The sequence below is a fragment of the Sebastes fasciatus genome, chromosome 24, assembly GCF_043250625.1.
Source record: "Sebastes fasciatus isolate fSebFas1 chromosome 24, fSebFas1.pri, whole genome shotgun sequence".
Lineage (NCBI taxonomy): Eukaryota > Metazoa > Chordata > Actinopteri > Perciformes > Sebastidae > Sebastes > Sebastes fasciatus.
In genome coordinates this window covers 7,643,077-7,667,394 of record NC_133818.1, presented here as the reverse complement: position 1 = coordinate 7,667,394, position 24,318 = coordinate 7,643,077, and the positions used below count along the sequence as shown (strand labels likewise).

The following is a 24,318-nucleotide window of genomic DNA, read 5'->3' as shown; positions in this document are numbered from 1 at the left end:
TCTCATTTCTAATCTGATAAACAGTAAATTCATCTAAACTGGGTTGAAAAACGATGCAATCTGGTTGGCATGGTAATGAATTACGTCTGACTATTAACCACACCCCCATTCTGTGTTTGAGAAAGAACATTAACCAAAAGACAGGAAGTAAAACATCTACTGTATTATATCCATTTGTATCCTGCTGCAGTGTCCAGCATTTGCATATTGTAATATTTAACCAGAATAAGTATGCAATTTTTGTACTATTGGTTTCAACTAATGTTTTGGACACACTAAAATATCTCACATACTCTTTTAGCGTACTAAATAGCATGTTAGTATGGGATTTCGTACTCAACCAATATGTTACAATGATGTGTGGCATTGTTGGATATTTTTATATTCAAAGCCCTGCAGACAGATCTGTATTTTTCCGTATTCAAAGTACCAAAAAAAATGCTTTTAATCCGACATGTGCTCATTCATACAAAGCAGTGGAAAATGAAATATGACTGATTAGAAAAGTGCTCCTTGTTATTTTCCACTATGAAGGCTCTAAAGGCAGTTCATATTATTAAATAGCATTAGTCTGTCGGAGCAATGTCATCGCAACTGTGCAAATAACTGCTTCATGCCCCCATGGGATGTTATGACAATCCGCACTACACCAATCAGGTTGTCTTGACATCCACAAATTCTGCCTCGCATGAAATGTGATTAGATGACGACTTCGGCAGTGGAACTATGCACTGATTAAGATTGTCTAGACATTAAAATAACACATAAAGGCACCAAATGCAAAAAAATAAATAAAAAACAAACTTAGCTGCACATTCTTTGTACAAAAAAAACAACCTGTTGCTGAAAACGCACCCTGAATGACTTTTTAAAACTGTTTCCATGACAACTACTACAATGATGACAATGTAATTCAAAGAGCTAGTTGAGGTGGATATTATAGTTAGGGGGCAATATGGAACCTAACACAAAAAAGCAGACCTGAAAGCCACATTACTCCCTTTTGTATCATCTCTGCTCAGGTGAAATTACGCAACCGGTGTCCTCAAGCTCTTCTTTTCATGCTTTTTATGGCAAACTTTCTCAGCGCATTTTCGTTCCCTTAAGGTTAGCCACGAGCAAAGTGGCTCTGCTTGATACTAAGTATTCTCCCTTCTGGTAATATACCAGAGTGTTGGCAGGCAAAAGGGTAATTTTAGATGTAAAAAGGGAAGAATATAATGTGATAAAGGTCCCACAAGTCTACTCAAATGTTCCAATTCTGTGGTTTCCTTGCAACCATCCTTTAACAGTAGTAATGGTTTATTTGAACTCCGGCTGCACAACTGTACAAATTAGACACGCACCGAATTATCCCGGAGCAAAAAAGTCTCCACTCTTTCATATTTTGTCATTATCTTAATGGACTCTGGTGCAATCAAAACTGTTCAATCAAAATGCAATCTCGTCCCCCCATCTCGGAGTTTTCTTTGAATTTCTGAACATTTACTCTCCCGTCTAATCTCTCCACCACTCCCCGTAGCTTAACTTCAAGAGCGCGTCAGAAATACATCACTTTGAAAATGTTTATTCCTGGTCGTTATGTAACTTCCCCTTTTTTCTTTTTCACCTACAGTATGGTGAGATTTTTTGGTAATGCCTGCTCCTTTTTGCAGACAGCGAGATAAGTCGATTTCTGCTGCCTTTTTTTCACTCGCTGTAAAGATATCTGGGACATCTGTTTGAACACACTTCCCCATAGGGTGACAACTAACTCTCATGGATAAGTTATGCAGCCTGTGTGTGTGTGTGCGTATGACTCACAGAGCTTTCAGGCTGTGATAAAATGATATCAAGAAAAACAGGCTGCCCAAAAAAGAAACTTCCACTGAAGTTTATGTTAACAGTAATAAAAGACTCTCAGCCAGCACAACCTCACTGTGATGCCTGAGCCGCAGAATTGGGGCTGTCATTGGACCAAAACATGGGGAATAATAGCTGATGTTTAAGAGGTGATGTTGACTTAGAAGACATAGAACTTATTCTGGGTCGCTGATCAAATCAAATACAGCACAGCTACTGCAAGTGTTTTATTGCTGTTATTATTCCAGGCGGTGGTTTTGCTGAGCGTGCTGTTTTGGCTTGAGATCCAGTCTTTTGGCCTTGGTAGCTGAAATATCTTGCTGGTAGTTTGCTTGCATGAATTGTCCAAATGTCAGTTTTGCCTCAGAAGCTATAACTGACAGAAACCTCAACACTGTGCAAAATAATTGCTGAGTCACTGGTAGTGATCATTGTGCCATTGGGTAGTGGAATTCCTACCGACTACATGGCCTTTTTTTCTGTTTACCAGCTTTGATATTCAGTTCGTACTTCCTTTGAAGCTTCCATTTCAAGATCAAATACCTAATAATGGCCTGACAAGTGCTTTGGCATCCCTGAGAAATTCGTCTGCGAAACGTAGCCTGAGTATGGAGGACACAACTGTTGAGTCCTCAGTGGCCCTCGGCATTCAGCGATTCATTATCAGCCGGTCAATGGTTTGATGGTGCGTTCAGCCTGTAGAGTCAGGGTGTATCACATGACTACTTCATATTTACCATGTGCCTCTAGGGGTTCAGGTGGTCACCATGAATTCATTTGACTTATTCAGTGAAATAAGGCACTGTAATTTGTATACATCCCAAAAAAATCAATGCGGAAGAACCGTAAAGAGCGGCGTGTAGGGATGAGGTCAGGGTGGATGGGTGGGTCAAAAAACACAGAACTTTCACCCAGGAAACCAGTCTTTGTATCCCGTGTAAAACCACAAGTTAAAGTTCACTTAATTGTCACTGTCATTGTAAAAGAACCCATTTTCATTCACATATCCTGAGGTCAGAGGTCAAGGGACCCCTTTGAAAATGGCCATGATGGTTTTTCCTCGCCAGAATTTAGCACAAGGTGGAGCATTATTTAACCTCCTTCATGACAAGCTAGTATGACATGGTTGGTACCAATGGTGCCAACTTTTTCTCGGCTCATGCACATGGTTAGTAGCATGGTTGTGGATTCTTAGTCTTGTTATCTCTATGAGACTACATCCTGTCTTTTGAATGAGGTGCAGATTTAAGGGGAAGATATATTCCAAAACAGACTCCGAGACAGGCAATGTTTATGCTACATTGGGTGTCTGCATATTGGCACACATTTTCACGCATGGTCAAGCATTTCGGGCTACATGTGGACAGTCCGCACGGACACAAGTGGACATGGGCAGTTGACTCACAGAGACGTCTTAAGGCTACCGTTTGGAAGGCCAAACCCCTGAATTGGGACACAGATTGCAAGTTATTCTTCAGGGCTCCATTTGGTGGTTTATTTTCAACATGTCTGCAGAAGACAGCTTATTCTGTCTGAGAAGACTGACAGTGGCATGATTGCGAAAACATGTGTGAAACAATTACTAATGAATGCTGATAACGTGAGTGTATGCTGATTATTTAGGTCGGAAGCTGATGCCTGTGTGCTATATGCAAATTGGAGCGATTCGGTGCATGCATTATGAACATTGACTGTTAATGCCTGTGCACAGTCGAGATTGCAGATGAAATGTTGTGTTTGTGTATCCGGTTTCTGTGTGTGAACCATGAGTAATTCCCTGAATAAAATTACCCCGGGAATTCCTGGGTTAAATTTATCTCCGAAATTACACAAGGCAGCAATGTATTTCCAGGACTTAACAGCTTGTTTCTTTTTTCCTTTTGTAAATGTAGAAATTATGCATCAAAACAAGTAGAGTCGGTGATGTAGTGCCCCATTACGTTTTAGCAAAATATCATCTTGGTGAGTCAAAACATTTCAAAAATGGATTATTGGCTTCCTATTATCATTTGCCCTTTTATATCCGTGAAACGTTAAATTACCAACATATCTAATTTGCTCGATTCAAAACAATGTCAGTTTAATGTCAGTTTTGTTTCCCCGTTATCACCTTACTGTGTCGTCTTTTTGGACCAGTATGTGGGCAAGCCCTGCATGCAAATCAGCGGTGCCCTTCAAGCTGTTATCCCTACACCCATTAACTGTGCTTGAGATGTGAAGTCAGTGTGACACTGTTCTGTGAAGGCACTGGGTTTCTGCATGTCGTTTCATTCCGAACAGCTCTCATATCTCACAAAAAAATAATAGCAGAAGATTAATTATCTGTATAATCCTACAATAACAGAGGCTGTAGCTGCACAAAACACACATCCTAATATCAATTGATGATATGAATGAATTACTTGGAACTAAAGTCTTGTCTTCTAACTTGTAGATTGTGGAAACTCATTTATTTATTTTAGCTGCACATAGAAAAGGCTTTTCTCATACACCGTTCGCATATATACCTACGAAAAGTAATGTACTGTAATTCATATTTACTGTATAACCCACAAGATCAATGCACATTTCATCCACGTAATCGTGAACCAGGAAGTATAAAAGAGGAGGCAGGAGGTCGGGGTGGATGGATGGATGAAAAAAACATCATACTTTCCCCCAGGAGACCAGTGTTTGTGTCCCGTGTGAAACCAGAAGTCAACGTTGATTTATTTCTCACGTAACTTACCCCAATATTTACCTCAAAATCTATCTAAAATGACTTTATTAAAAACATTATTTACTAATTCTATTGACTTATTTGTCACTTAACTTCTGTACTTAAATTACGCCACTTCCGTAGTTATTTTAACCCAAACCACGATCTTTTCCTAAACCTAACAAAGTAGTTTTGTTGTCTAAACCTAACCAAGTTGTTTCCTGTGAAGACAGAAGTTTATTTTGAAAAGACTGTATACATGGAACGAGCAGAAATTAACACGTGTCGCTGGACATTCGACGGAGAAAGCACGGAATAACTTTTTGTGAGATATGATATGAACCATTGTATGAAGATACTTTGCATATTAAGCCTAGGCCTCATACTTTCAATATGATTCATATTAGTCATAGAGGATTAAAACATTTGTTCCGTAAAAAGATCTTGCTTTTTGGTCTTATGGTCATGAAGTTTTATGTGCTTTTCTAAAATCCCCTGCACCAAAATGGATCATAGTTGACGAATAGTCCATCCCTTTTAATGAAAACGAAATTGTCGCACATCTTAATTTAGTACCAGGTTGACAATTTCATCAGATACTGTACAAGGCAATGTGAATGATCCTTTGACATCCAACACTGTTGGATAAAATAAGAAGTGTTTATACTGTACCATCACAGTTGTTTCCTGAATCTCAGCTGATGCATACAGTATTTGTGTGTGTGTGGGTTTCCATGTATGCGTGCACGCGTGTGTTCCTCATAAAAGTGGCGGTGAAAGCAGGCCAACTCGCCGAATGTGTCAATCCAGGAAATGCCTTTTCAATTCAGATCTCGCTCCCCCGCCGAGCAATTCAAAAGGGCCACAATGGAATGTACATGCCCTCATGGCTCCGCGATATAGACGGCAAAACGCTGTGTGAATGTAACTGCAGGTGCTTTGAAAGCAGTCTGTAAATGCCATGGAAATGGTTCTTAAATGGTGCTATTGTGTCTGGGGAAAAGCCATTTTTTTGTCGCCGTTCGTCACCTCTTTCAGAGGAGCAGATAGGAAAATGAATGAGCTAATTCCTTTACATAAAGATGCAAGATAGAGACAGGACCGGAGCACTTTTCAAAAAAACCCAAAATAAGAAATAAGCCTCTTTTAGAAAGGGCAGAAATCATTTTTGAAGATTCAAAAGATTCAACCAAGATTCAAAGGTTGTCCGGCCAAATATTATTGCATGAAAAGAGCATGCATGCTATGTACGAGTAAACTTTTATGAAGACAATTGCTGTAAAATCGCCTCCGATTTAACTCTAGATTGAAAAGTCCTTTAGGGGTGTTTTTTATTGCCAGTGTACAATGAGATAAGGAATAGACAACAAGCGTCGCAGGTTATGAGCCCATAATGTCACCAATATGAGGTATTCACCTTACCCCACCGAAGCCGCTAGTGTTTTCCCATTCCATTAAACCTCCCATGGTCCTTTGCCAGTGGATACATTCTTATCTGAGCCCCACACACACCAATGGGAAGGTCAAGCATAAGGTGACCCTAGCTAAGCAATAGGATGAAATTACGGCTCTTATACAGCCCTTGGCCCTGTGCCTGGTTCAAAGCGATTGTCCCTGACATTGTGCATTTGTGCGCGCTTATGTGTGTCTATACGAGAGAGACGGTTTGCGAGAGAGGGGAGTCGCAGAAAAGTCGGGAGAGTTTCACCTGCATTGAATATCAAGTAAATGAATTATTTTTCCATGGAGGGGAGAAAAAGGAGATGCTGAAATTAATCTGAGGAGCCAGCATGCCTTTGTACCCCCGTGCACTTCGCTGATGATGTATTCTACTGTCTGAAAGATGAGCAAAGTGAGAGCCTCATTCCTAATGTTATCCGCACACAAAACATGATTTGCAGCGAGGACGCTTGTTTGGAAGAGTAGAAGGTCAAACCGCTTCACTTACCTCGGATAACTATGTTCGATTTAAAAGGAAGAAAAAGGCATTTGTTTGTGACAGTACAGCGGCAAAAAACACACTTTCAGAGTCGTGCTTTACATACTGAAACATGGTGAAAAATATGAAAAATTATACTTGATTTTAACACTAAATATTCAATATTCTATGTAAGCTATACTTGCCAGCAAAGACAGGGAAATCAAAGGCAGAATCCCCCCCCCCCCACAGCTCGATATGTTCAACTTTAAAAAGTCCTGTAACATGACTTCAAACATGCCGGCACCACTGAGCTTATTAACTTTCTGAAAGAGCATAATTCAAACGAACAGAAAGGTTTCTTTTTGTATTATTTAAGAGTTTTGAATATTCAGTATTTAGTGTATCTTAAGCGATCAAAGGTGAATGTATCTTTCAATAGTGGCTTCAAGATTCAGAGCACCTAAAAACAACTTCTCATTCCTCCGACAGCACAGAAACTGCAGGGACCGACTTTGCTGGCGAGCTCACTGGCAGGGGGGTTTGGTCGGAAAGGCATTTTTCTGCTCGGTGTCTTCCAAAATACATATTTATGTACGGCTACCTGGAGTTTCACCAGGAGTATAAAGTGTGAATACAAATAATTCTCACAGAAATGAAAAATCTCCTGTCATCGAAAGTATATCATTTTATTCATACAGGAAAGAGAGCAGGTTTAAATGTGTGTTAACCATCCAGTCTTCGTCATATCTGACCTGTGCTGTCATTCCCTCCCCGTCCAACAGTTGTCCCCGGTGTGTCCCTGCCTTACAACATCACCTGACCTCCACATCCACCAGCTCCCAGTTCCCTCATCGGCTCCCTGGTATGTACACCAGTCCTTTTGGTTTCATCCTGTTCTGTGAATGTCTGTGAATCCCTGCTCCCATCTTAGACTTGTTTCCCTTTCCTGATTGCCTGATGCTTTATTTTGTGAACTTTGACCAAGTCAACCTTTTTAACTCTACCTACTCTGTGTACGTCCAACCTACACAGACATTCATGCCTCCCTTTAACTTTGGTGATCCTGACTTTCTGTCCAATTGCTTTGGTTTATGACCAAACGCCAACAAAACCAATGATATTCCCATGTGATAGTGCTAATTTGCAAATGTTTGCATGCTAAACTAAGATGGTGAATATTATGCCTGCCAACCTGCTTGTTAGTATTGTCATTGTGAGCATGTTGGCATGCTGGTGTTATCATTGAGCATGTCTGTAACCTCTTTGTCTTGTTTTTGTGTGGTTGTTATTATCCACAACCATAGCAATGTCTATGTCAGGTCCAGCAATTTAAGTCCCAGCTTTGCCATGTCCACTCTGTAGACCGCTGTGAGCCAAAATGCAGCTCAAAATAACTCCTTTTTAATATAAATGCCAGGAGGAAGTAGTGTTAACTATGCTATTCAAATCTATTTCATGGGGACGTTTAACTATTTGACAGGTAAGATCCCACACAGCTCAATTACAGCTATATTTGATGTACATTTATCCAGTTTTATTTCCCCTAAAGGCACATTAGTCAGGCTGTGGTGGTGCAAATAAATAATAATGACAGTTTTGGTTCCTGTTTCCGTGTGGGCGTCCCACTCTGCATACCAAATAGTTTATTTTGAACATTTTAGCCACTCTCTCCCTCCTGTTTTCAGTTGCCATGCATCCGATATCATCTGTCCAACTCATCCGAATGGCCAAACTCTTTATTGGATAAATTACTTTTTAATTCAAGTCTCAGACATCAATAATGGTTTGCTAAAATGCTCGTTCACTGCTGTAGGATTTGTTCAATCAGAGCAATTAACACTTGTTATGCTGCTAATGTATTTTTATGAAGGCGGTATGTGTGCAAACACGTGTATGAGCACTCCATACCACAAGCACCGTACATTATGCTGCTTTTCCAATAATGACCAGCCCTCGTCACAAGCGGATGCTTTTTAATCTCGGAGCTCTGTTTTCGCTCCAGTAGGTCCACTTGAATGGTAAATTAGAACAGAAAAGTAGTAGTAGTTCTCTATTGTACCCCTCCAACGGTGATCATTTTATATGCGTCACGGACCTGGGTACTTCCTGGGCTCAATTTGAGGCGAAATGTGAAAGTGTTTTTGATCATTTTGAAAAGAATATTCTCTTTTTTCTATAAACAGCCACCCACCATTTCCCATTCCCATCTAATTGCGTACACTTGCAATTTTCTTGACATTTAGAAGCCGGTCTTATTTTTTCTTATTCACATATTTCTAGTAGCTTTAGTAGACGCCACACTGTGTTTAGCACTCAACCAGTTTTCTCTGCATGAACCTGTTTGCGGGTCAAGAAATCCAGTTTACAACAGCGGAACCGTCGCAACCTCAATGTGTAGTATTCAGTTAAGCGTGGCAGTCGTATAAGGCGGTCTCCTAAACACACTTGATTTAGAGCCAACTGTCCCTTTACAGGTCTGCTCATTTGCATTGACCTGTTCCTCCGTGAGCGCGCCCAGCGGGGAGTCGGCAGGAAGCACAGATGAGCCAAAGGAGGCAGTCATTTGAATGGCTGCATGAAATTAGTCAGGTGTTGGCACTGCATGGGGCATATCAATAGCAGCCCCTCTCCACCACCACCACCACCACCAACATCCCTCCACCCCCACCTTCCTCTCTCCAGTAATGTGAAGGGAACAAATGCGTCTCGCTAAAGACTCATCATTCCACCCAGATGATGTTTGTTGAAAGCCTAATGACTGTGTCTGCGAGCGCATGCGCACATCGCCGTGTGTCTGTGTCAAATTCAACCTGTCTAAATTTAGTTTGCTCCTTTCAAAAACCTTCCATGTGCCGTGCCAAACACAGCGCAGGCTCTTTTCCACATCCTCCCAGGCACATTTCAACCTATTAGCTACACTCTAAAGAAGCAATATTGGCACCCTCATCAGTTCTATATTTTCTCCCTGTAGGTGAAGCCGTAAGTGTTTTTTTATAAAGTGGAAATCCCTTTTATCCTCCCGTACATGTGTGTAGTTCTGTCATGACCCGAGAGAATCGGTGTTGACCTGTAATTAGTCAGCGTTTGCCAGACTTTTACAGCAACGTTGAAGTGTGTTTTTCCTTTCTCTCGGTTTGGATCATGACCTCTTTGGGAGTACCAGCTATTCCACATGAATACAAGATGTCTCGCAGAAGGTGTTTTTTTTCCGCACAGCACTATTCTCTAAGATTGTTTGATCAATTATTTTCTTAGAAGATGAGAAAACATCATTCTAATTTTAGAGACTTTTATCTTTTTTAATTTCCACATATTGTTCTCTCTCCGGAAAAAAAAGTTGCGACTGAACAGGCATATTTTTAAAGAGATGTTTACATGTGATTAATCCGCTTAAACGTACAACATCAAGCTCTTTCTGTGAGTGCATTAGCACATCCATCAAACCTGGGAAAGTGTCCTCTCTGAGCTCAACCTTGAATTGAACATCCAGCATTAGCACATCCATTCAAATGCTTCGTTATTTAAATTTTTTATTTTAGGTTTTTATATAATTCTCTAGTTTCCCAGTGGTGTTCTTTATGTATTAAAATCCAAACATTCAAGCCCTACTATAAACTGTTTCCCACTTGACCTGAGGTAGGTTTCTGCATGATGACACTGCTACATGTACAGTATACAGTATATACTGTACATCCTTATAGTGGTCGACACGCTCCCACTTTGGAGAAGTACTGGGACGGAAGCAAAGCAATGTATTGCTGCACATTAGTTCGGATCAGAAAGTCACACAATAACGCAAACAAACTAACCGCAGCGTTTGACCAGCAACTCCTGTATTCTGCAAGGTAAAATGACTGTTTTCTTAATGGAGTCTGGTGGCTTTGAAGACAGCGATATGGCGAGGTAAAGAGGGGAAAACATCTTAAATATAGCATATACTTAAACTGATATTGATTATTTGCTTTACCTCTCTGCCAGACAGCACTTTCTGACAGGGAACTGAAGCAGTTATATTCCTATATTCAAAGCCACCAGACTCCATTCACAAAAACAGTAATTTTGCCTTACAGAACACGGGAGTATACATACAACCCCACTTCAAAAAAACTAACTAAAACTATACTAAACTAACCCTTCAGCATAGCTAACTTTAACTGAGCTAATGCTTCACATTATTCATAATCATAACATTTGGTAACCTACTGCAATGCTTTTTGTGAACAGCTGAGTGGGCGTACACAGATGGATACGACCTTTAATTTGACTTAAAGATTCTAGCAGCTACATCAATATCAGTCAGGAATAAAGGCGGACGCAGTGTGGCATTATTATTTATTCTATCTCAACCCAAACTATGATCTTTTCCTAACCTCAACCAAGTGTCGGGGTCATATTCTTTCTGTTGTGTACAATATGTATGGTACACAGCTTCACTCAACAAAACCGTGTAGAGTCTTTTTCTCTGAGAGATGAAAAAATAGAGAGAAAAAGATATTTTTTTCAAAAGCCAGAGAAAATAGGAGAAGGGAGGGTTGTTGACAACAGCTGGCAGACAACGATGCATCTCCTGAAAGTCTTCATCTCAAGGCTGATGGATGACGGCGAGAGATGGAGGGGGTCTGGGCGGCAGCCGCTCTCCATTTTTATCTCCGTCATGAGAAAACACTTCACACTCCTATTTGTTGGTTCACGCAACAGCGAGCGCACTCCTCGGTTCACCTAGGCACTTTTGGTCATAGGAGGAATATTAGACCACATGTTGTATCTTAACATTGGAGAAAAACATATTTGAATGTCTCGCCGCCCCACTGAGGGAAAAAATATTACAAAATTGTGAATTCTTTTAATGGCTTTGTTGGAAACTTGATGGGGATATCATTAGGGATCCTACTGAGCCTCCTTATTGAAACAATTAAATGTGTCATGGAAACCATCACAAACCATTACAACTCAAAAAGGAGACACAAGATCACACAATCCATAATGGAAACAACAGGAAATGTCACATCAGATTTCCCAAAACAGGCAGGTTTTAAGGACTGAAATATAAATATAATATGCTGTACATAGCATTCAGTATTACACTGCTACTGAAAAACAAACAGTGTCAATAATTGAGGTCGGCTGCATTGAGAGTCCTTGACTTATGACACGTTCCAGAGTGTGTATACATGAGTGCTTTTTGATGTGCGTGAAGTCCATACAGCATTTTTTTTAAAATCCAATGCATTTGAGTCAGCAGTGTTGTCAAAACTTGAGTTTTTATTTCTTATTCTTTCTAGTTCTTATAATCATTCAATCGTAATTTGAGCGGATGATGGATAGCAGCTCGGAGAAAAGAAAAATCCAGCAGTCTGTTTGGGGGGCCTGTGTACTATAACTGCTCGCACACTGGGTTTGCGTCGCAATAAAACAGCAGGGTAAGGATGGATATTCACCAAATGAGTGAGAGGATAATGCTGGTGTTTCCTGTCTGATTTTGGCAATCTCTACTTTTAAAAAGATTTAAAGGGGTTAACGCGATAATAACAAATTCCTTTTAACACCATTAATTTCTTTAACGCATTAACACAACTTGCGATTTTTAGGTTGTAGCGGGCTTTTAAAGCTAGAGTGAAGATACTGGCATCATATGAAACTATAAAACCAAAGGAATCTATTGGTACCAACCATGTAATGCTAGCTTTTCACAAAGGAGGTTAAATAACGCTCCTAACTTGTGCTAAATTTTGGCGAGGAAAAAGTGGCATGGCCATTTTTAAAGGGGTCCTTTGACCTCTGACCTTAAGATATGTGAATGAAAATTGTTTCTATGGGTACCCACGAGTCTCCGCTTTACAGACATGCCCACTTTATGATAATCACATGCAGTTTGGGGCAAGTCATAGCCAAGTCAGCACACTGACACACTGACAGCTGTTGTTGCCTGTTGGGCTGCAGTTTGCCATGTTATGATTTGAGCGTATTTTTTATGCTAAATGCAGTACCTGTGAGGGTTTCTGGACAATATCTGTCATTGTTTTGTGTTGTTAATTGATTTCCAATTATAAATATTTACATATATTTGCATAAAGCAGCATATTTGCCCACTACCTGTTGATAAGAGTATTAAATAGTTGACAAATCTCCCTTTAAGGTACATTTTGAACAGATATAAAATGTGCGATATAAAAAAGCTGTTGATGCCCTGCAGGAAGTTTATGGAAATTTTAAGGGTAAAGCTAAAAGGTTATATTGGCATTGCCAAACCATATTAAAAATACAATAACCAGCCTTTTCTTTTAATCTTAATAATGATAAACGTCTATTAGGTGATAAAGTTTTACACACCGCTGAGATCTGGAAATATGGCAACATTGCTATACAAAGCCGGCGCTATGTTGAGTTTTGCAACGTCGTGCTCAAGCTGTGTAACTTCTAATTAGAGGGAATATAAATCACATTTAAATCTTTCACTACGTGGGTTGAGTACCAAACAATGGAACAAGTAAACAAGTAGGAATGTGCAGTAGGAACAGCCAGTGAGATGCACAGTGAATCTCAGACCTGGTAAAAGTACGGGGGAAATAAAGGGATGTTTAGTGAGACAGAGGAAGAGACCCCGAGGGTCAGTCGGATGTTGGGCAGCCGGAGTGATGTGCAACTTCTCCATCTCACCCGCCGTCTTTCTTGTTCTTTAATTAGGGCCGACCTTGGTCAGTAAATAAACGGCTCTTTGACCGTACTTATACTTATGCTTTTAAGTATAAAGGTTGCCTCACTGCTTCGTGCATACTGTAGTAAGATGGACCCTTTCATGGCAATGTGTGCTACTAATGGTGGTATATTAGGACAAGTGGAACTGTATTATGTCACAGCAGGTAATGGCTAAGTGGGTTAGCCTTCAAGTCATAACCCATCTTTTTCTCTCTCTAGGGTTCCATGCTTAATCCCTTAAAGTTGCTTTATTTGGCTTTTTGAATTATCCAGAGCGGCAGCGGTTTGGTCTGGTTAATTCATGGGATGGAAAATGTTTTTTGATGCATTGGTTGTGCTATGACGGACTTAAAGTGGACATTTTTTAATCTCTTGTGTGTTTTTTTTTGGAAGGGACTTTGAGGAACACACACTTGTGGCTGCTGTGTGCGGTGGATGGAGTGTTTAGAGAGCTCTAAAGATGGATTATAGTTCACTTAAGATTTTATGGAGGTGGTGTTCTCGCTGGAAATGTTTTTATCAGTCCTTTTTTTGGTAACCCTTGAGGATAAAGTGCAATAGCTTCTCCTTTTTTTTGCTATTTTTTCCTCATTCTTTCATTTTGAAACATGATCATATGCATTCTGAGTTTCACATGCAATCAATCTATGACACCTGACATTTGGGCAGCTCGCAATATGATGAGATATGTCCTTTTTTTCTGCAGCTTGCATTGGCTTTTATTTTGATATACGGTGCAACTGCTCATTGCCATTGGAAAATGCAAAATTCCTGCAGACCCTGTTCGACTGATATCAGTAGGCTTCATCCTCTCGGCATTATAGGTGGAGGAAAAATGTATATAGTCATGTTAGCTTGTTGGGAAGAACGCTATATAACGCTCCAAAGTTATGCTAAATTGTGGCGAGAAAAAACTGGAATGGCCATTTTCAAAGGGATCCCTTGACCTCTGACCTCAAGATATGTGAATGAAAACTCTGAGATGAACACTGAGTTAAAACTGTATCTTGTTAGATGAAACAGATGTTGACAAACTGCAGAATTTGCAGTTGATAAAAGGTAATAAATCGCAATATATCTTATCGCATAATTATATACTTAAGTATCGCGATAATATCGGTACCCATGGATATTTCAGTTTAAACCAATGTGGTGGACCGACCGACAGACCGTATCTCTTATTTATCTTCACATCATGTCTCTTTAGGAATATCTTTTTGATACACCTCACCTCGAACTTAAGTCATTTAATGATTCATAGACTTGTTTTAAAAGTTCACACAGAGTGGAGTGCTTCTTCGCTTTTTGCCTAGAACAGCATTTGGCTGCATAACTTACTGCCAAGCTGCAAAACAGCCCCTCAAGCTGCACCAAATACATGGTTAGGTTCAGTTAGAGGTGGGTGAGGTTGGAGTTTAGGGGTGCCAATCCTGACAGAGTAGGTCGAGGTCGTGTTTGTGTTCAGCCTTTGAGGTTACTTTGCAAAAGAGAGATGGAACTTTGAGGGAAAAAAGACAAAACATCTTGGTAACACTTTATAATAACAATCATTAATAAATGGTAAATTGATAGATAATTACACTTCAGTTAATAGTTATTTTACTGTTAACAATGAAATGATAATTAATGTTTACTTATTATTAGTAATGCTAATTAGTAATTTCTGTTTTATAATCAGTTTGTGTAATATGAAATAATTAGTTTATAAATGATATTTTGTATAATAGCTGATAACAATTACATTCTGATTATATTAGTAAAATGTTTATTAACAGTTTATTGTCAAAAAGTTAAGTATTTGTTGATTATTACCAAATGATTTATAAACCTTTAATAAATCTTTTGTAAAACATCTATAAACATTACATGGATAGATGGACCAGAAACCAATTATCAACCATTCATAAATTATTGATTATGTATTTAAATAATGTTTAAAGATGCTTTACAAAGTCAGTATTATAAATGTAAAATAACATGTAAATATTAATATTTATTAACCTTTTAACAAGGTATTTTAATCATCAGTTTCAGCTTTATACTAGCCATCTAAATAATGTTTATAGACGGTTTAAAAAGCAATTATTATTGTGTTAAAAATATCTACCTATGCAATGTTTATAGATAAAAAAAAAAATCTTGAGGTTTAACAAATACTTCATATATAAAATGTTATGTGTGCAACAATAAACTGATAAAATAACACACATTGCATTACTAATAATAGTAAACATTATTATGTATTACTCATTTCATTGTTTAACAGTAAAATAACTATTAACTGAAGTTTAAGTAACAATCAATTTGCCATTTATTAATGATGGTTATTACATACATATCTCAACGTTTAACTGGACCTCAGACTCCTCTCATCTAGCGATCTTGTTTGCCGGCCTCAGACGGAGTCGTGTTGTCCTGTTCTTTGTCCCCTACTCCCCTCCTTTGTGCTTGTAATTACCTCTCCACCCTGATCCCTTAATACCTCTGAGTGGGCAAAGACACCTCCAGGGCGTCTATGAGTGTGTGTGTGTGTGTGTGTGTGTGTGTGTGTGTGTGTGTGTGTGTGCCTGCCCATTCCCATGTGACTTGTGTGTTTGTGTATAGCCTATACGTATAAATTTGTGTGCATGTGCCGGAGTCCTCTGGGGCTTTTTGCGCGCTGGATAAATAATGCTGAATTACAGATTGATTACCCAGGAGTGAAAGCTCTGGTATAAACGTATTATGAAAGGCTGCAACCTGTGAGTGTGAGTGTGTGTGTGTGTGTGCACAGGAGAACGCCCTCAGCTCTTGCTCATAATTAAGGGAGTAATATTTCTGGGTCATAAACATAAGGATTGGCAGCGCCGGTTTTTAAACCATATTGATTGGGTATAACTTGTGCGCTCGGGGCGAGGCAGCAGCGCTACAGAGCGTCGATATTTTCACCTGTATACTTCCAACAGAGACACATTGAGTGGGTGGTCGAATTGATGTAGCTTTTATGGCCCCATGCAACAGTAATAACCCGCGACGACCTGTGTTTTGCAAAATGAGAAATGTGTTTCTTTTACGTTGAGACACATTGGTGAATTGCACAATCGAGCTCTCAAGAGTCTTCAGAAAGCAGCACGGTGATAGGTTTAAGTAGGCGATTGATGAGATGCCCTCTCTGACTGCATGCTGCTATAGCCGCCTGGCGTTAGCTGATTGCTAGCTGTTGCACCAATCAGGCCCTTTATTCTTGGTGCAGAAATCAAGGACTCTCTTCTGCAACTTTTCACAACTAATGCCGTGTTCACGTCACATGGGATGGACGGTAGAAATGGGAAAGATCAAGATCAAGACTGTTGTGTGCTGACAGATTTGGTCATGTGATAATTATACTGCGCATTGACAATATAACATCATATCCATGAAATTTGGGTTTAATTACATTTTGAAAAACAGTCTTTTTCTGAGTCATTTGTTTTGTTTTCAGGCCCTTCTGTATTAGTAATCAGGCTGTTCTCATACACCGTTCGTAGCTATACCTATGAAAAGTAATGCACTGGATTTTGTCATCAACTAATCACGGAACGGGTTGAGTCGCAGCTAAAACAACAACAACACGGAGGCTCCATAGTCCAAACCAAGACGGCAATCTTTATTACTCTTTTCAGCCTTGACAAAGGCAGCACAGATCCCCTCCTTCTGTTCTTCCCTTTCACAATAAAAGCACAGAAAGATTGAGATAGCAGATACGAGTGCCCAAATGAAGTAGGGTGTCCTAAGTCACCCTTAGTGTCAAGGTGAGGACCTCGGACAACTGCAAGGAACTCTGAGTCCAACCATTCCTCCCTTCAAGTTGAAAGAAGCCAGTGGAGGTGATCTGGACATCTGATTAGGGTATCTCCCAGACACCTCCCTCTGGGGTTATTCTTTGAACTAGGAGAAGACCCCCGAGCCAACCCCGAACACACTGGAGGGATTACATGTCCTATCTGGGCTGGGGAAAGCCTCCGGATCCCCCCGGAGGAGCTGAGGGACGTGGCTTGGGAGGAGGACTTTGCCTCACCTGCTGCCACCGCTGATAAAGACGGATGGACGGATAAAACCGCGCTCTCTCTCTTTGAGCTGCCTCTGAACTTTGTCCAGGGGGCTGTTTTCAGATCTGATGGTCTTTTGTTAGATTAAACAGTTATTTTGATTTGACATTTCCAAGCAATCACTTTAATGTGCACTATTAAGCAGTCGGCTGTTTGAATGAATGACAGCCTGCTTTTGTGTTTGTGCTGCAATAGTTGTGCAATATCCCATCCCACATGACACATTATACTGTCAACACTTTGTAAAATGCATTATATCATGTTTTTTTGAATTCATTACATTTGAATATTTTTCCTTTTGAGTCAGTGTAAGAATGTTTGCCTGCATAGGACTCCCATAGCCTATCCATGTGTGGTTACTTTTGTCCTTAGCACGACTGCTTCACACCACTTTAACACCCAAACGTTTCTTAAATCCCCCAACCCTCACCTGCAGCCACCACTGGACAAACTGGAGATTTAGCCCACTTTAGTGTTGTGCTTCTCCCATTTAGCACTCTCCTGCTTCACCCAGAAAGGGGCATTTATGTGTTTTTCACTCCATGTCAATCAAAATAGGTCGACTCATCCAAAGCAATCATGTTTAACTGTCTCAAACAGCCCTCGAATGACTTATTGACACAGTTTGTAAGTCAATCTGGCGTGTCCTGTGTACGTCATGTGGTCTGCACTGACTGCAATACAAACACATCTGCGTGGATATGCAACGCTCAGAGCTAGTGACGTAGAATAAAAAGTGAGAACGACTGCCTACGGTAGGTTGGTCGAACAAACACAGGTTCATGTCCCAAAGTGGTGTTGAGTTATTTTAAAGTTACGTTTATGTGTTTTCCGTACTTTTGTTATGTTGTTTATGTGCGTATTTTACTTAGTTTATGTAGTTATTTTGAGCCCATTCATGATGTTTTTCCTAAACCTAACTAAGTAGTTTTGTTGCCTAAATCTAACTGCGGCCGTTACCGTTATTTTGTTGCCTAAACACAACCGCCATGTGCTGTTAAATGACATGCGAAAAGCTGTTTCACAACGTTAAATTTGTGGCATATAAATGGCACATAAAAAATATAAAGCGTATTATGATGACATGCAGAATGTCCTTTAAATACACTACTATTTTTACTCCTTCCCGTGAGATCGGGTTGGTTTCACAATCAAGTGTACGTTAAAGTGTAGTTTTATTTTTTTCACATTATCCCCTCTGTTTTTCCTTCTAGTTCATCTGTCTAAATACATCCATTCATTACTCCTAATTATTTATTTTAGGGCTGTCAATCGATGCAAATATTTAATTGTGATTAATCGCGTCATTGTCCAAAGTTAGTTGCACAGTTTTTATTTTCAAAATGCACCTTAAAGGGAGTGATTATCATAAAGTGGGCGTGTCTGTAAAGGGGAGACTCGTGGGTACCCATAGAACCCATTTTCATTCACATATCTTGAGGTCAGAGTTCAAGGGACCCCTTTGCAAATGGCCTTGCCAGTTTTTCCTCGCCAAAATTTAGCGTGAGTTTGGAGCGTTATTTAGCCTCCGTCCTGACAAGCCAGTATGGTACCCATGGATTTAGGTTTTCCAGTTTTATATTATACCAGTATGTCCACTCTATTATCTCTAAAACTGAGCCTGCTACAATCTAAAAATTGCAAGTTACTTTAGGAAGAAAAGGCATGTTGGAAATTTTAATCTACTTCTCATAAATGTCCAGTGATATTTAGACCTGTTTATTGAGTGTGTTTTGCTACAGATTTACTATTTTTATACATTTTTTTTTCTTCCAAATGGCTCCATCTGCCGTCAGTCACGGGGGCACTATTATGCACACCACTGGAACATGTGGGAAACAGCGCTCGCACCATAGGGAGCGAATGCTGTAAAATGGCCTCGTCTTCCAGGGGGCGTAATATGATCACGCGGAGCAATCATCGGCCCGCACGGCTCCCTGGAAGGCAGTTCACATATTGCAGATTCACCGTCGCGTTCAACTGTGGGGTTGAAGCGATCCTTTGGCTTTCTAAAAATAACACACATCTTGCTGGCTCATTGTGCAGAACTTCTGGTTCTGTGCTCATCTCTGCAGGATAGGCACCTCTTATCCAACTGTATCTTGGATACAAGTGGTTTTCCCATATGGCAGCTTTATAAACATCTGCCTATAAGGCTTAGTCAGTAGAAGTACCGCATGAATTCTTATTATTTTGCAATTTGTGCTATTTAGTAAGCATGCCATTAATGTTTTTTTTTCAGTCTCTGGGTGCACTCTGGCACGTAACACCTTGCCAACAATTCTTTCATGCTTGGCATATGTTCCATTTTTTGTTCTGTTCCTCTTGCCAAATTTCCAGCTTTTGTGTCCAGTGCACCTGTAAACCGAGCGCTCCGTGGCCTCTTTTGAAACTCTCGCTGCTTCATGTTGCTTTGAAAAGTGTCATTAAAGAATTATTATTGTCAAACCTCTTTTAATCAAACCCACACTGCCATTCAAATTAATGACTCCCGTGTGCGTTTGTCAGTGATTTACTTACTTCAAAGCAGCATTTCCTTAGTCCACTTTTACACACCGAGGACGGTGTTCGTGTGTGCGAATGTGTGGTAACATTTACATTTGCGCCCTTCGTGCTCAATAAGGCAAAAAGTCAATTTTCTCCAATAAATGCTGTTCTTCACAGAAGACAGCTATTTCATTCTTTATAGGACAGTGGGCAGTCCGGCCTCCCTCAAGCGTTTTCTCTTCATTGAAACAATACAAATGACACTTGGGAGACATTGATGGGGAAATATAAAACAGAGGGAAGAGGCAATATCTTCCATGAACAGAATGATGCACAGGCTTGTATGGTAGATACCCGAGGGCCCACGCTGATAAAAGACCAAAGACCCATGAGAACCTTACACACTCCCTGGGACTTCATGATCACCACCTCTCTGATGTAGTCTGTGATTATTTATAACTGAGTGCAATGATTGATAGCTCTACTGAAAACAGAAAGATATTTTCAGACTTTTTAGGATGTTTTTAACCCACTGATACGGAGTCTCTAGAGTGCCGACATTATTAAACTAGATGAGTCATTATTCTATGAGCAAAAAAACTGTTTTACAATACTAAAAAATGTATAGTTCAACATGATAATATATATTTTTAATCAGTATAAAATGCTGAGAATTTCTTAAAAATAATGTACATACAGTATTTTACCCATACCCATCCATTCTCTGCAAAACTAAACCTAACTGCGGACGTTTGTGTAGTGTACAAAGGACACGCTAAAAGGCAAAATACATTTCTTTTCACAATTAACACTTGAAATGGTGAAGGCACTTGCAAATGACAAAATAGTACAAAATGTAAACCATACTGTGTGAGGTGTTTTTACCTCTTTACTTAATATTTAATTACATTTTTTTTTACAAAATGAACCAAAACGCTGACAACGAGGAAGATCGTGGGTAGATAATAATGAGAATAAATATGAAACAAAATTTAAATCATACCGTCTAAAACTAAAAAGAAATCAGGTTTGAATTGAGACACTATTATTTAGCTTGTTTACAAGATATTTTAGTCAACACTGGATGGGAAAAACAACACTGAATGTAAATGCTATTGACTCTTCCAGCCTATAAAGAATTCATAAACAGTTACTGATTGGTTTTGGTTACACTCACAACAAATTGCTCCCAAATTTAAACCGTCGACTGGACTGAAAACAAATAAAGCAAAAATAAAATCATACAACTAAAAAGACATTAAACAAAACAAAACATTTACCTTCCACAAAAGGCACATTTCAATACACGTGGCAGATGTAGCACCTTCTCACACTTACTTTCAGACAGTTAAATAAAACATTTACCTCCAATTATTTAGTTTTAAACCTCGGAATGAGGTTGTGCTATTTATACGGGTTGTCTCAGAAGTCAGTCGTAGCTGACCTTAATGATTGTGATAAATCTTAATACTAAGACCTCGACCCAGCCCATACCAGCATGAAGCCGACTTTTACTACTAAATTTGAGACCCAATTCAGCCCAAAGGTATGTTTTCGCTTTATGTCTTCTATTAGCGACCAAACTGTCAGGTAGCAGAACACTCATCAGTATCTACAGTACATAGTGCAATGGATCGACTGAATTGACTCTTTTACTGTTTGATGGAGTGCAACAGAATTGCAAGGACAGTGAGGTCCGGCCTCCTGCTGCTCTGCCAGACCAGAGTAAAGAGGGGTGACGGATCTTCGTGCCTGCCACTGTGCCGGCCTGCTAGCATTAGCAGCTTCTTCGCAGCCTTCCTGACTGTTCGAGGTGACCACTGAGAGCTCCCCGTTAAGCTACTTCAGTGATGGTTGAACTTTGTGGTATTTTTAGCCTGCCACACTTGCTGCATGGCGTCTTATTAAGAGAGCTGCCTTGGATGTGCAGGCATAGGGGAGCAGTATTGTTAGACAGACAATGAATAACAGTAAAGACTAAGTAATGATATGGAATTATGAGTTTGCACATTTAATGAATATAATGGCGCAATTAACAGCTTCATTTAGTCTGCAATTTAAATGTGAGTTTAGTCCATGAATTAATTAAATCAAGCGTTTTCTTTATATGTCAATTAAGGTTCTCTCAGGGCGCACCTCTGCTGCCATGGCTACCGAATACATCCAATCCCTCCACGCTACAGGTTATCATCTCATCATATTACTAAATGGTTATATGACATGATTAATATACAAAGGTTTAGCTAACTGATATCAACTTTGAAGCTCCAACTCAAGAAATACCTGCACAATTAGCTCCTGTTGTTTTTCTCTCTGTGTGGTTTCTGCGGTTGCCATGGTGAGCCACGACGGTAGTGGCAAATAACATATGCGTTGACACTGCAAACAATGGAGGCAGCAGCAGCAGCAACAGCTCGCTGTCTGGCAGTACTTTTTATATCTGATGTTTGCCAAACATGAAGGTTGAACCATTTCTTCTAGACTTCCTACCTCAGCCCCGAGCCTTATTCTGTCTTACTGGTGGAAAGAACCAGTGGTGGAAAGTACAAATTTGAGCTACTTGTACTTTACTTTCTCCTACTTTCTACTTCTACTCCACTACATTGCACTCCGCTATATTGTCCTTTTTACTCCATTCAAATGTTTTGACAGTTACTAGTTATTGTTCAGATTAATATTCTCAATAAAACTCTTCAGTTTCTTCAACATAAATAAATAGATTGTTTTGTTATTGTGGTTTAAATAAATGTAATTTATTTATGTTCGACTTCTGCTCAACCATCCAGTTAATACAGGTTCTTGCCTCCCTTTGTGTGCGGCAAGCGGAAGAGCAAATCATTTTTTGGACGGCAGTGAAAACATTTTTGAAAGGCTAAACGCCAACAAATATGGATTGAAGCAGAATATTTCGTTAAGTAAAAAGATGCTATGAATTTTCAAAATTACTACATCTATCTTTTTCAATACATTTAGACGTTTGGACTGTACAACGCTCTGGAGTTATTGGAAATGTTTGGATCACACAAGTGTGAAACAATCCTACGCAGCCACCACTGGAATCTTATTCTACAAATAGTATATCTGACACTTTGCAGAAATACCTTGTTTAAACACAATGTGGCCCACTAAGTGGCAAGAAATATATCTTTTTAAGTAGTTTTATATATAGATTTTTGTATAAATTATCCAGTAAGTGTGTTATTACAACTCTAGTTCTATATGTGCAAATCTAATTTAGACAACCTCGGAGCAGACAAGTTGGGAACCACTTCTCTTCAACACTTCTCACATAGTTTTATGCAGAACAAGTATTTTCACTTTGATATTTTAAGGATATTTTGCTTTAAAAGCTGTTGTACTTTAACATTGTCATATTGGTACTTTTACTTGCATAAATCATCATATGTACATCCTTAAATACAGGTAAAAACAGGCATATCCTGAAACAGCTGAACACTAAATAACACATTTGTTTAGAACTATTTTTAGCTGTGGATTATTACACATTTGGAGCACTAGTGAGCATTTAAAGCACCATGACGGTGTGTAATAAACTGCAGTGGTGATGAAGGAAGGAGGAATGTCACCCAGGGCAACGGTGTGGCTCATTGATGTGTTTTTAATTGTTTTTAGCGCAACAATGGAGCTCTACGGCACAGAGGAATAAGATGCAGCAGGGTTTTGCCTCTCAGATCTATTGTTGACGATAAGAATATTGCAGCATATCACCAACTTCATCCTTTAAACTCAAGATTATCCAAACTCCCCCCTTAATTGTTGAGTTTTTCACTGAGGAAGGCACAAGCTGATTCTTTACTGAGACTTTATACGCAAACCAGAGCCCTAATAAAATAATATATTGTCCCTGATTAACATTTTCTAACACAGCTTTGTTGTTGGCTTTTCGCCGAGCGCAGTGCTGTATGATTTTTGAGTGCCGAATCCGTGACACCGAGGGAAGAATCAAGTTGGCAGAAAACAAATGCCCTATGTCAGTACGCTTCCACATTCAGACTGAGAGGCTCAGCTCCTGCCAACTCTACAGTCCTGCCAGCTGAACAGGAACATATCATTGTCGGCTTTTCATCATAACGATTGCAAAACAACGGAGCGTTTAGAGCTCCCTTAGATATATAGATATATTTTAACACGTTTTACATCTCACTTCGCCAATTTAACTTTGTTAATTTGGCACCGGGCTCGGATTTGCTTGCTTGCCGGCGATGCGTCGAGATTAGCCGTGACAGTTATGCTAATGCCTCCCCCTACCCTCTTTTGTTCCTTTTTGCTTAAACTATCAGGCAGAAAAAGACTTTAATTGAATTAATTGGAGGAAAAAAAGCTTACAGTGCACTGTAGATCAAGAGTTATGTCATGGTGATAGACTGACAAGCAAGCTGGAAACATCGCGTGTCAACTGACCGGAAGGCCTGAATTCACATTTGACATTTGTAGCAGGTTTCCGTGGAGATAAATACACACATTCCCTCACATGCCCTCTCTTTTCTCTCACATACACACTGTCGCATGACTCTATCCCCAGGGACGCATCCACTGCCTTGAAGTCTGCTGCACCACCAATCTTCCAAAGGCGGCGAGAACAGAAC

At 39.7% G+C, this 24,318-nt stretch overlaps 2 long non-coding RNA genes across 2 annotated transcripts in view; one reads left to right on the top strand and one right to left on the bottom strand.

Annotated features, from left to right (window-relative positions):
* The window catches only part of LOC141763043 (uncharacterized), a 346,783-nt gene extending 341,997 nt beyond the window's left edge, over positions 1 to 4,786 (bottom strand). The window contains exon 1 of the long non-coding RNA XR_012592975.1: positions 4,626 to 4,786. This is a non-coding gene — a long non-coding RNA (uncharacterized LOC141763043). The remainder of the gene's footprint in view (positions 1 to 4,625) is intronic.
* Positions 4,787 to 7,242: 2,456 nt separating this feature from the next.
* LOC141763045 (uncharacterized) overlaps positions 7,243 to 24,318 on the top strand; it is an 88,662-nt gene continuing 71,586 nt past the window's right edge. The window contains exon 1 of the long non-coding RNA XR_012592977.1: positions 7,243 to 7,323. This is a non-coding gene — a long non-coding RNA (uncharacterized LOC141763045). The remainder of the gene's footprint in view (positions 7,324 to 24,318) is intronic.